This window comes from Bactrocera neohumeralis, chromosome 5 (genome assembly GCF_024586455.1).
Source record: "Bactrocera neohumeralis isolate Rockhampton chromosome 5, APGP_CSIRO_Bneo_wtdbg2-racon-allhic-juicebox.fasta_v2, whole genome shotgun sequence".
Taxonomy (NCBI): domain Eukaryota; kingdom Metazoa; phylum Arthropoda; class Insecta; order Diptera; family Tephritidae; genus Bactrocera; species Bactrocera neohumeralis.
In genome coordinates this window covers 58020617-58035498 of record NC_065922.1, presented here as the reverse complement: position 1 = coordinate 58035498, position 14882 = coordinate 58020617, and positions in this window count along the sequence as shown.

The window sequence follows — 14882 nt, the reverse complement described above, 5'->3', positions numbered from 1 at the left end:
GGCGGGTCCCAAACCCAGCGCACAACCCTATGGGGATGTTTCGCCTTCTCAATTTAGCTCGCCTTCGAACGGATGTTCCTAGGCTACCCAGAGGATACTTGGTCAAAGACCGGAAGTCGTTAGCTGCTTGAATCATATGTAAAAGAATCGTTTCTGGCCACTGTCAAGTGAATGGCGATCTGAGAACTTTCCTCACTTGCATGAACTTCTACACATGACTCCATCCTCCAGATTATATTGTTGCCTTAGAAAATAATCTGTACCAAATTTCTTGAATATATCTTGACAAATGCAAAAGTTTTCCCTAAAAGAACTTTTTCCGATCGTTCAGTTGTATGGCAGCTATATGTTATAGTTAACCGATCTGAACAATTTCTTCGGAGATTACATTGTTGCTTTAGAAAATAATCTGTACCAAATTTCTTGAATATATCTTGACAAATGCAAAAGTTTTCCCTAAAAGAACTTTTTTCCGATCGTTCAGTTTGTATGGCAGCTATATGCCATAGTAAGCCGATCTGAACAATTTCTTCGGAGATTACATTTTTACCCTAAAAAATTACCTGTGCCAACTTTTGTGAAGATACATTGTCAAATGTGAAAGCTTTCCATACAAGAACTTGATTGAGTTTGTTCAGTTTGTATGGCAGCTATATGTTATAGTGGTCCGATATCGGCAGTTCCGACAAATGAGCAACATCTTGAAGATGAAATGACGTTTGCAAAATTTCAAAACGATATCTTAAAAACTGAGGGACTAGTTCATATACATATATACAGACGAACGAACGGCCAGACGGACGGACGGACGGACAGACAGACGGACATGGCTAAATCCACTCAGCTCAACATACTGATCATTTATATAAACTTCGTAACAAACTTAATATATTCTATTTAGGGTATAATTAGAATGAATATATTCTTACTCAAACAAAGATTTTTATTATTCCCCCACCAGCGGTAAGAACTTAAAGATTCTTTTTTGAGGTTAATGTTTGATGATACAAGTCAAACAAATTTTTTGAACAAATTATAAGCGGTACTACGAAGTTACATAATTCAATACATTATTATTCATTGAAATTAGGAGACGAAGTTACTTCGAAATAAATACGTTAATAAAATTAATTAGACAAATTTCAATTAATACCAGTTAATTCAGATATTTGAATGTCTGCACAGTTTGGTAACAGTTCGCCTCATAAAACAATATCCAAAGAAAACCTGTAAAAGATTAAAAATCAAAAAGGAAGAAGAAAAACTCATTTTGCCAAACGAGTTCTGTCTTATTATTTTTAATAAAAGAAAATTAATTTTCTTAAGTAATAACAAATGAATATAAGAATACAACCAATTAGTTGTACAAGTACCAATTACAAAAGAAGATTAGGCTATGTAGGTACTTCGTTATATATACAATAAGTTCTTCACTTAATAAATTCATTTATTTGAATTGCACTATTCATACCATATAAGCACTCGGTGATGTTTCTGGAAGTTCAATGCATAAATGGTTTGGTTAGACATTCATATTTGCCAAGTTTTCCCTTTCCACCAGCATTCACTTGACCTTTGCATTTTCCAATCTTTTACCACGTAAATGTCTTATAGCGTTTTCTTTTCATGATGAGAATTCCTTTTACTTCAATATATGGCAACATTACATAAATTCCCGCAAAAAATACGTTCCATTTTTTGCATAACAAAATAACACAAAATTACCAACCAACTCCTTCTCAATTTTCATTATTGTGTTTAACGAAATTGACCATTCATTATAATTAGTAGTTGATTATCATAAATAACTTTCAAAAACTAAAAATAAAAGAAAAAAATAAAAAGAATAAAAGAAAACGTTATTATTCTTGCTAATAAATGTCTTTCTTTTCAACGATTTAGCTATGTTCACGCTTCTTCTACCATTAAGGTCCTTACGTAACTCTAAGTTAATTGGTGCTAAATTCCCCCAGACTGTGTTGTTTACTTAATTCGTATAGCATACACTAACTATAAATGTAACTAGTGAAAACAAAGGCAGATTTTCCCATTTAACAGTGAGTTTTTAATTGTTGGCTGGTTGAATTAAGTGTATGTATGTATATGCAACTCTGTAATTGCATATCAAGAAGAATTAGCACATGAAATAACCAATACGCCATGGAAATCATATTATTTGTAATTTCAAACCAGAATATAATTTTTATTTAATTTAAAGTGGAGTTATAATATTAAGCAATTCAATAATAAATAAGCCTGTTAAACCATAAACTTACTGCAACGAATAAAATTGTATTGAATGACTCAATAGAAATCAATAATTTGTTCCATATATATTGAGACCGAGCTGTAATCTTGATTACGTATAGTATGTATCAAATATATATTTGTTTGCTAATATTTTATTTGATCTCCCTTATAACAGAATTACCTTTGTTAGAATTTTTGTGCTGTGATTACTAATCTGTGTAATATCAATAAATTAAAAAAAAACAAATCGGTTTCCAAAAAAACCGAAATAAAAATACATCAAATGTTGAATAAAAATTTTGAAAATTCTGACTTCTAAATATTACTACTCCAAAAGTGCTTTCTTGTATGTGCTCACTTGCCCTCTTAATATAATTTCGCCATCATGTGCATTACCATCAGACTTTACAGTCTCCTCTCTTCCAAGGTTGTGAAGCTGACACAAAGTGCGATTTACATAAACTAATTAGTGAAGGACGAAACGGTCTCAACGGTTATACTACGCCGATTATAAGGCTTACACCTCCGCCGTTACTACTATCAAACTGGTCGAGTTAACAGACTTTTCAGGAAGAATTCTGCTCTATAAAATGTATTATCCAGATTTTTACCTACATAAATTTGAAAATGTAATTCTTCTGGTAAAAATTTTACTCCAATGGGGAGATTATCGACACAACTAGGCTTCCACTTGCAGACTTCTACAAATCTTACTTTTCAGTAGGACAAAGAAAGGTCCACGAAAAGATGGTGAGTACCGATTTAAAAATATCGGGTCTGCTTTTAACACCTTGAAATATCCTCGCTCATGCTTTTGATACTTCCGTTTTATTTAGTTTCACAATACGTATTTCTTCTAACCTCATCTCCCGAAAGGCTGATGACTGCAATATCATTTTGTAGAATTAATTCTTCAGGAGTGGGTTAGCGACACACCCCATCACACCATTGATTTTGCTAAGCAAGATCTTTGACTCAGTCATTCAGTGGGTTGACTAACAGACCACGAGACGAACGCAAGTCTAGATCACTATGATCGCGTTTAGATCGCACACTTTGTTTTTCATTAGCTTTTGTTTTACATGGGGTACCAAGCTCTAAAACAACACAAATTTAATATAAGAGAATTGGGCAGCACTATACACATGACTAGTTAGTACACGGCGGACCATCCCAAAAGAAAGTGGGAAAACTTAGCTGCAATTAAAAGTGAGCGATGCTAGATAGAACACCGATTTTTGAATTCATTACAAATGAACACACAATACAAACCACAAAATATAATGAAACTTAGCAATTAACTAGAGGAAAGTTACATTGACTCATCCAATTAGAAGCTATTTATATTTGCCCATATGCTTTTAATTAATGTAAATATTTACTCGAACACTTGTATTGAAGTTAAACAAAACGTACGATGTTATGGTTTTAGGCAAATAGGAAGTATAACAAATTAAATTCCCAAAGCGCCATTAGTTGAATAAAGTTAACTTTTGAGGCAACAATACAACCCAAACATCCGAGTGATGTTACCAAGTAACGAAAAAACTATCATGATTGCCAGTCTGGTACTTCGTTACTCGGTAAATCCGTAATCTGTCAATTTTACAAAATCAAAACGCATTAAAAAACTACCAAAGTTGGCCTGAATACCCCTATAATATAATACGTAGGTAAGTAACTTTTTATTTCATCACTGATATTTTTAGGAGATTATGGACAAGGTTTTTATTTTAATTATCATTTATGTATGAATACATTTTAGACATTTACATTTAATTACAATTCTTGTCGATTTAAAGGAACGGCTTCTGCTGGATACGTTTGCGGAAGTGCAATGCTCTGGTTCTTTTTTAATAAACATGTACTGTATGTATAAGAATGTTTAGTTTGGTTTCAGAACAGAAGTTGAAGAACGCAATCTAATGTACATTTTTCGTGGTGACCTAAATATTCTTTGTTTCGTCTACTGCAATTGATGACTCACATTATGCTTTAAGTGTACTCTATATGCGCTAACTAAGTGCAGTGGCGGTATTTATTTCAGTAAGCAATGTCAGCCGCCAAGCATAAAATCAAAAAAGTTCAAGATCGTTCCTGCCACTGTCAATGCACTTAAATACATCCTTGGCTTAGGAATTCCCTTGACGAAGCAAGTCCTTTCAAAGTGGTCGTTTCCTATTCGCTCGTTCGTATATTATACTTACACATCATACATAAAAATGAAACGAGTATGCTTGCACTGCTGGGTACAGTGAAATTAGTCAAAAAGGCGTAATAGTTATAAAATAAAACAGGGCCGAGCAGACAAAAACTGCTGTTGCAATAAAAAAGGCACCCGACATTGAAATGCGCATGTGTCGTCAAAAAACAACATGAAACTTAAATTTGAAGAAGCGAATATGTGGACATGATTTTACAAGTTATAACTTATTTGAAAATTCAATTCTATTAAGCCGGAAAATGCATCCGCAATAACGTATGTGATACAATGGCAACATATCCATTATAAGATTTTGCTTTTAAAATATTAAGTAATTTTTCTAGACTAATGGAGGGACTTATTAAAAAAATAAATGTACATTATTGCTACTTTAATTTTCCTTAAATTTTTTTAAGAAATGTGAACGTTATATACATATATATTTTAAAATCTAATTCTCACTGATTTTGCTCAAACATCCTGCCAAAGGCAAATAACAATATAATAATAAATGTGTGAATATACATAGTTTAGACATTATACATAAGATATTTATAATTGCTCATGCCAAGATTGAAATTGCGGGCAACATTTTTATTTAGATTATGCACACTTAGATTGAAAGTAAAAATGTGAAATAAAATGACGGAAGTAAATTCTTTTGTAATCAAGTTCAATTAATATTTCAATTATTCACAAGACAAGCACTGACAGCAATTTCTTTTGACCATGCAAATTAAGTGTTGCGCATACGACATGGTGTACTGTATGAATGCAAATGTATAATATAAACTGAGCATAATTTTCGTAAGAATGTTTTTAGGGAAAAACTAGCTTTAGAGCGCTAAATTTAGTATTAAGGTATCTTGCCATAAAAGTTATAGGCTTATTTGACATTGAGCTGAAATATTTAATAAGAGAAATCAAAAACTCGCATATTAAATATACATGTAGGAAAAAATGATTTTGATAGGTTCAAAATGAAAATTAAGAGCTTTTTTACGATGGATTATATTTTTGGCCAATAACTGTAACTTGGGGGTCATTAGCAGAAAAAAAGTCAACTGGGGAAATATCGTATCCTTTTAAATTGAACGCACACTAAGGTAAAAAATAGTAGGGTAGATATACCAAGAAAGAAAAAACACAGTTGAGCCACGTGACCATGTTGTGGACGAGAAATAGTCACTGAATTTCATATGTAAATGCGTGCCGGTTTGTTTTAAGTGAAAGAAGAAGAAACATTAATTTCGGTTGCATGCACTTCGCAAATATAAAAGATTCTTTACATAAATTTGATTTTTATGGCTCAGTTTGTATGGCCTGCTATATGTAATAGTAGTCCAATTCCGACAAATGAGCAGCTTCTTGCACACAAAATTTCAGATCAATTTCTATAGAAATTCACATTTATGTAAGCAGACGACCATGAATAAATTAACTTAGCTCGGCATGCGGACCCTATATAAATATTTCATAACTTATAGGGCTTTGGCGTTTCCTTCTGGGGTTTACCCCATGGTTATGTTATGGTTTGTTGGTTATGGTATATGGGATCTAGGGCCAGTTTTCACCCCATTTTATCCATTTAAGATAAATACGTTACCTAAATTTCATTTAAATAACTCCCACATTTGCCGATATAAGTTATGGCAATTGGAAGTTCGAAAATCTTTAAATTAGGTATATGCGGGGGATTCTTTTAAAGCTGTTGACACCGTTATGCAGTTATGCTCGAGTTAAGGATGATGGAGCCTTGTGCAGAAGTTCACCCAAGTCAGGAAAATTCTCTGAGCGTCATTCACTTGGTTGTGCGATTCCTTTACATATGGCTCAAGCAGCTCACGACTTCAGGTCTTCGACCAAATATCCTGTGGGTAGCCAAAGAAAATCCGTTTGAAGGCGAGCTAATGTGAGAAGGCAAAAATCTTCTCCACAGGGTTGTGCACTGGCTTTGGAACCCGCCACGTAAAAAGCGCCCCCAATGAAAATGAAGCAACTGCCTCGGATGAGAAACCCCCTTTAGATGGAGGCGATTCAGCCCATTTTAATCACAAGAATTTTTGTTATCAAAGAAACAATATCCTCAGAAGCAAATTTCACAGATAGAGCAATATTTTTGGAAAAAGTCAACCAAACGCACTGGTGTCCACATACTGAGTACGTGGGGACTTGAGCGGTTAAGGTCCGATTTCGACAATTTTCAGACGGCTGGCTTACGTCAAAAGCATTATTTGTGAAAAGTTTAAAATAAATATATTGATTGGTGCTTTTTTTGTGTACTGGAAAGTGAAATAATTATATGGAATTTAAATTTTCCATATATTAAATTATATTAAATATAAAGACGTCAAGACATTATGTAGCAAATTTGGTTGAAATTGGTCTAATAAGTCTAAAGATATGTTATCTCACTTGAATGTGAGCTGTGCCACGGCCTTCATCAAATTTTGATCCCGGCAGAATTTTAGATTGCATTAGCTGTTTGATTTCGATTTTATACAAAATGGTTCTGCTTTTGACTTGTTTGTGTACATTAGTATCCCTCGTAAGGGCATTAAATATGTATGTAAATCCAACGCCTAAATATACTCGATGATTAAACAAATTTAGAATTGCTTTGTAGACATACTTGTTTCTTGTAATAACTATTCTAGCCACTCAAAAATTCGTAAACAATGGAGTTGTTAAAAACAATCTATAGCTAATGACGGGATTTTATTAAACAAAAACTGCTTTTATATGTAGTTGTATGAAATATATGTACCTTTCGAATTGCAGATGAAATGCGCACATTATTTTTATACTTAAGAAGAAAGTTAAACGAAATTTAAGGATATGTTGTAATACTATATACTATATTGTTTGTTTCTTTTACTGTAGCGAACAACCAAATTTTCTTTCTTCTCTCTCCTTCCAGAAATATTGTAAATGTAAACGTGCGAGTATATATTCTCACAATAAAGCTATCTGATAGCGATGTAAAATTAAATAAGATGGTAAACATTAAATACTTTCACTTAATTTTAGCAATATCTCTAAAATTTTTATCCTAGTTTTATTAACTTTTGGTTGTTTAAATGCACTTAAAAAATTTGTTTACGATATTTTCTTAGAAATACAAAATATATCAGAATTTATTGTATATACACAGTACTGTTAAGAAAAATTCTTATTTTTAGCTTACTAGTGTAAAATGGATAAAGGAGCATTTACAGTTATTTATATAAGTATTATCAAATGATTTTTGTACAAAAAAATAATTCATTGTCAAGAGACTTGTTCCTTCAGATATTGGAATTACTTTCGCTGCTTATACATCTAACGCTTACTTTAATTGCATTTGTGGTAATAATCTAATCATTATACCTTGATATTTCGTTTGATACGTATTTTGTAATACCCAGAAGAAAATGTCGGTGACTCTATAAAATAAACATATTTACTGTATAATAATCATCAGCGACACTAGCTGAACCGATTTAGCCATGTCCATCTGTCTGTATCTTCACAAAATTTTACATAAAGTATTTTACAACTTTTAAATCGGATCACTATAGTGTAACAAATCTAAAGATATGTTTTCCAGCCTTATAAATTGAACGATCAAAATAAATTCATTGCAATTGAAAACTTTCTTGCAATCCGACCGATCAAAATCAAGGTATACATGGAAAACGTTTATATTTGTGAAGGGCTGTGCGATTTACATTTTTTTCTAAAATATACTTTTTTAATAAGTTACAGGATAAAAACCTTTGGTTAGTAAAGTAGTTTTATAAATAAATGTTTATATTTTTGTATAAATGCTATTTGGAATTTGCTTTGTGGTTATTTTGTTAAATTTACAATCAATAGATTCGTGCTCTTAGAAATTTGTTTAATTTATTTAATTTATATAAAATTTAAAACTTTTTGGTGAAATTATCTGAATTAAGTGATCCGTTAAGATAAGTATCAGTGTTATATTGTTCTATTAAAACAATTGAAATTTACTTTAATTGTGTGTTGGCTAATTTGATTTTATTCCGCCGAGTCGTTTTCAATTTGTTTTTGTGCTTCATTTTAAATAGTACAATTGCTAGTGTAAATTTATATTGCTTACTTAAATTTCTTTCTTGTTTTATTCGTTTCCATTTTTGTCCACAGCTGTTTTCGAGTTTCTTACTTTTCGTGTGTTACAGCGCATCTTAAACTGCTCGCTATATTGGTTGTTTCTTTGATAACCATATATTTTTATTGCATTTTATTTGTTATAAATATTTTTGTCATTGCTCTTTTTACTTTTATTATTTACCATTTTTTATATTTTTATTTAATATTGATTTTGCTCATTATGACTTGCAATTTTACGAACTGCTCTGTGAAAGGCGAGTCGGAACGCTTTGTTTCTTGCTGGCTTTGTGACGGGCTTACCCATCCTTAATATGCTGGACTGACATAATATGACAATATCCTACGGATTCTATTCTTGATAGTAAGGGCTTTCCTGGTCTTGCTTAAAATGCAGACCAACAGAAATTGAATTATTTAAAGTTTTTAGGCAGGCGCGCAATGGTTTCAAGGAGATTGGTCGTAAGCTTGAAACCCTTGCTGAAAAATTGTATCATTATGAAACGTTGTTTCAATCATTTAAATGCCTAAATGTGTAGGAAGAGAACCCAAAACCTTCATCTAAACGTAAACGTCCGTCTTATAAAGATACCAATGCATCTTCCTTAAAAAGAATGCCCCCTCTCACTATTGACCTCATCAATCTTTCATCCCTTTGTCCTGAAGGAGAGAAAGTTCCGTCTGCTCAGGACACAGAGAAAACTGTTACTGAACACGGTAAGCGGACAACTTTTCAAGATCCAAATCCAAATACCTCCAAGTCAGCTAATAAAAACTTAGTTGTGATACCGCGGAAAAAGGCAATTTTTATCTCAAGACTTGCTGCGGATACCACAGTCGATGATATAAAAAGTTATATCTCGTCGAAATTAAAAACGGTTGGTACAGACATCCGTAAATTTAATTTAAAATACAACAGGGATATTTCGTCGTTTAAGATCGACGTATCCGCTGACAATTTTCAATTGGTACTTGATAACTCATTCTCTCCATCTGGGGTCTTTGCGCGCGAATTCGAGCACAAACGTGATAAGCCCCCTGTAGTTACCACTAAAATGCCAAGAAAACCCGTTGATACAAAAAACTAATTAACAATAATTCGCTGATTATTTATATCAAAATGTTAGAGGTCTTAACACAAAACTTACTGATCTGTATTTAAATAGCATTAACTGTAACTTTAAAACCATTGCTTTCACAGAAACTTGACTAAGCCCCCACATAGTGAAATATTCGACAGCGAATTCGAAATCTTTAGATATGACCGGCTGAACAGAAAAGGAGGTGATGTCTTGTTTGCTGTTCATTCTTCAATTCCGTCTGAAGAAGTCGATGCTCCGCATGCAGACTTCATAGATTTAAAGTGCATCCGTATTTGCGCTAATAGTGGCCATATCTACTAAACTTTATCTTATATACCGCCTGTTTTGGGAGATTTCAATTTACCGTGCGTATCATGAAAATCTATTGATGATTACACCATTCGTATTAGAACTCGCTTATGTTTTAACGAGTTCTTAGATGAAATGTCTGAGTTGGGTCTTAACCAAATTAATTTAATTTCAAACGAGTTTGGTAAGCTCTTAGATCAAGTTTACGTTGATAACGCTTCAATGTTCTCTGTTGACCGATGTGATCCTTTGGTTCGGTCAGAGGAGTCGTATCATCCCGCTTTGGAAATTAGCATCGAAATCATAGCCAACTTTGCTCATAATAATACACAAGACCTTTGTTTTCGGTTCAACTTTGCGAAAGCTAATTTTAAGAAGATTAATTACGAACTTTCTAAAGTAACTTGGCCAGATTACAGTAGCAATATTGAGTTTAGTGCTTCCCACTTTAATGAAACTATTTTAAACTTATTTGAAAAATATGTTCCGAAGTGTGTTGTTACTCAAAGGATGAGTTCAAATTTATGGTTTTCGAAAGAATTATGTAAATTCAAAAATGGAAAATCTCGTACTTTTAAACTTTTTAAAAAACTGGTTTAGTTGCTGACTATTCAAAATATTTAAATTGCGTCGACAATTTGCTGAACTTGACAAAATATGTTATAATAATTATATAAATAAAGTAAAAAATAATATTATACGTAATCCAAAATTGTTCTTTGGTTTCGTCAACTCCAAACGCAGGATTTCTAATTTTCCGTCCGCTATGAAATATAAGTCTAGCATGTCTAGTGAAAATCACACCATTTCTAATATGTTCGCTGAATTCTTAGGTCCAATTACTCTCCAAAATCTCCAAAAAATGTTCCGCATCAGCACAAGTTATGTCTGATTTCTGTCATTAATGCACCTACCATTTCCGAAGTAGACGTCTTAAATCAGTTAAATATGTTAGAAAATCATTAAATTATGCCCAGATATGATTCCCTCATGCTTTCTTAAGAAATGTGCCAAATATATATCCCAACTCCTAACAAAACTATTTAATTCATCTCTTATGCAAGGCTTATTTCCATCCATATGGAAAAATTCATTTCTAATTCCTTTGCATAAGAGTGGATTTAGGTCATCTATTGAAAACTATAGGAGAATAGCAAAGTTGTCTGCAATACCTAAACTTTTTGAAGCAATTATAACAGACAACATAACATACTCATGTTATATACACAGATTTTAGTAAAGCCTTTGATAAAGTAAACCATTCAATTCTTTTGAATAAACTGGACCTTCTTGGTTTTCAACCAATATTTCTAAAATGGGTTGCTTCTTATCTTAGTAATAGAATTGAACAAGTCATATTTAACGATACTTTTTCTGACATAATCAATGTTCCTTCAGGTAACCATCTTGATCCAATTCTATTCTTACTATTTATTAATGACATATCATCTGTTGTTAAGTTTTCAAAAGTTTTATTATATGCTGACGATGTAAAACGTTTTAAAATGTATACTTCAAACGAAAGATGTCAGTTGCAAACAGACTTAAACAACCTAGTTTCTTGGTGTGATAGAAATGACATGCCATTAAACCTAAAAAAATGTAAAACGATGTGCTTTTCACGTAGAGCCTACTTAATACGCAATACAAAACTTTAGGTTGGATCAAGTAAGAAGTTTTGTTGATCTGGGAGTAACTATGGACCCCAAACCCAATTTTAATCTTTACGCATCTTCCACTGTTTTTAAAGCTAAAGGCGCTCTTAGTTTTGTTAAAAGTTGGTCTAAAGAATTGAGAGATCCGCTTATTTACCACAAAAATTCTTTTTACATCTCTGGTGAAGCCTATATTAAAGTATGCTTCTGTGGTTTGGAACCTTAGTTACCAAGTACATTCGGATAAGTTAGAGCCCGTTTAAAAACAATTTTTACTTTTTGCCTTAAATCATTGGCATTGGGGTTCCAGTTTAAATCTTCCCCCTTACACCAACCGTTTAAAACTTATAACTCTCCTGACTCGCTAGTCATAGGGAGATGCTTGGTATAATATTTCTTGTAAAACTCATAAATGGGTCAGTCTGCAGCCCATCTCTCTTATTTGATATCAATTTTAACGTTCCCGCTCGCTTTCCTAGGCATTTTAGACTCTTACTTTTAAAATTTTCTAGAACAAATTTTGAGTTAAACGAACCATTCCGCCGTATAGTCATGATTTCAATTCTCATTCCAGCACATTTGATCTAACAGACTCACTCTTTACCATTAAAAAAATTATTTTATCTACTCTTAACAAGTAACATTTAAAAATAATAAACTTTCATCTAATTCTTAATTTTGGCTGTTGAAATTTTTGTTTCTGTAGCTGAGTAGCTTAAGATCGCAACGTTCTCTTCGCAAAACTCTCTTGCCTTTTATGACTCGGCTAATTCCGCTCTTTCGTGGATTGCGCCCCTCGCGTCGGTTGGGCGGGAGGAGGGTAATCGTTGGGTATTATTATTATGATTATTAAAATATTAATTAAAATTTTATTTATTTGTGATTAATGGAAGTTAACACGACATAAGTTTAATACATTCACGTGACTATTGGCGTATTTACTAAGAGTTCTGCATAATACTATGTTAATACTACTCAAATACTTACGGGTAATCATATACATATACACTCAAAAATATACTTGTTATTGAAAATATATATTACTACCGTTTATGATAGAAAAACTAAAAAAATGTGTTCAAAATATACCAAAGTTCGCTGCAAAACTTTAATATCGATGTTTCAGAATTTATAGTTTAGTAATTCTATCAATTTTGGCTTGTAATGGTGAAAATGTTTGTAGCAGCAAGTTACTGTGATGCCAACTTGCGGTTTAATGGTTTCTGTGATAATAACACACTTTTAAGTTGACGGATAGTAGATTTAACAAAATTTTCCAACTGTGAGTAGGAAACTACATAACTATTCTACATCACATTCCTACACAACAAAGTTTCTGCAGTCCAGATTTCATTGTTTTTGTATCAACTTTCCATTGTGGTTTTGAATTCTATGGACAACTGAAGTTGGACATGTTGGTAGTTTCTAAACAAAAGAAATAGAAACTTCTCATAAATATTTAAGTATATTAAAAAACATAGACCTTTTTAAAAAAATTGTGGAATTTTACCCTTTTTTGGAATTTTCTTAGTTTAACTAGAAGATATGTTATTAGCAAATATGAATATACATAAATGTTTTGTTTCTGATAGACATTGCGACCTGCATCCTGCTCACCGTCTGACAAATGCACATGAGAGATGCATCGGACAATTGCTTCCCAAAGGCAGAATATCAAAGATTTCGTATCAAAAAAATTTTCAGATGATATCTAAATATATAACTAACCGTAAACCGTAGAAATTTCGTTTTAATCAATTATTTCTTTCCCTCCCGAAAAAATCCTGAAAAAAATCGATTTTTGAAGCCTCTAAAGCAGGCTTCTCCCTTAAAGGATCGTCTCAGCGTGAAATTTTCGAGAAATCGACTTTTTTGTTACATTATCGGATAGCATAGACTGTAATAAACATTCTCTTAAATTTTGAAATTAAAATTCAAATTATTACGGTCACTACAGAGTTTCTTGTAGAAAGGGAACAGAGTGGTGAACGGACCGACTCCAACCTTTAAACGCCAGAAAGGTGTTTTTCGAAACGGTTTCCACTCTCAAACGAAAAGTTTTGAAGATACATATCTAGTTCTCTAGTTCCAATTTGGAGAGAGTAAGCTCCTATTGTTTCTACGATAAACTGTCAAAGAAAGGATCAAACTCACAACTTTTTGTTCACACCGCCGACATTTTGCCAAATAAAAAAAAAAAAAACAAAAAACAAAAGCTTCTATAGCTTATATATAGCGACTTTCCTACAGATAAATAATATTTTTGAAATTTGATGTTTTTTGTTCATAACAACTTTTAACTGTAAGTCGTTATACTTTGCTTCCGCTTCTATTTTACCAAAAGGTGGAAATAATGAATTAAACACGAAGGTTATAGTGAAGTTATACAACAACAATGCTAAGTAGTGACAGCGGTGTTGCATTACTTCTAGTTTCGTCGTCCTGTATAAAATATCAGGTTGACGCTAATTAGTGGAACCAAACTAGGAATAGCACTTTCAAGCCATAAGGTAACTATTTTTACAGTTCACGAAGTAGAGTTGTCAACTTTACTGTTGCACAATAATAGCGTCAACAAAATTCCTAATTTTAAGCTCAGCAGTGTTTACTGTCCAATGAAAATGTGTTTACATTCCTTCATTCTCACTCAAAACGGTAGTTGCATATAAAAATGTCAATAATGTCAATGTAAGAGCACAATTAAGTAAATGGGATTGAAATAGTATTGAACATCGTCAATATTAACAACAACAAATATTTTATTCTTTTATCACTTCACTTCACACTTTGTTTTGATTATTTTTTACTTTAATCAATAGGTTTGCAAATATATTCCAAATTTCACATTTATACATTCATTGTCACAACATTACAAGAGCTGTCATTAAAACAAAACGTTTTCGCTGCATAATAAAATTGCATACCTGCAACTAACTAGGGGTTGGTCTCATAATTTCTACACACATACTTTCAGATGCACAAGTTAGTGCATGTTTTTCTATTTTTTCTCGGTTGTGTTGACAGCACGACAAATTATTCTTGAGTCTTGATCTTTGACCTTTAAACGACTTCACTCATAGCAGTAAAGACTAGTTATTGACGGATTGCTCTTTGAAATAGTTCATTTTACATTTTTATCCTTTGGCATGAAACCAGATATATGTTTGTTGAAGTAAAGTAGACTTAAGTGGAAAGATAGTTAAGTAAATAAGTGTATGTCCATCTAATCATAGCTTAAGCAAAGGAAAATTTCAAACGAAAGTTACTATT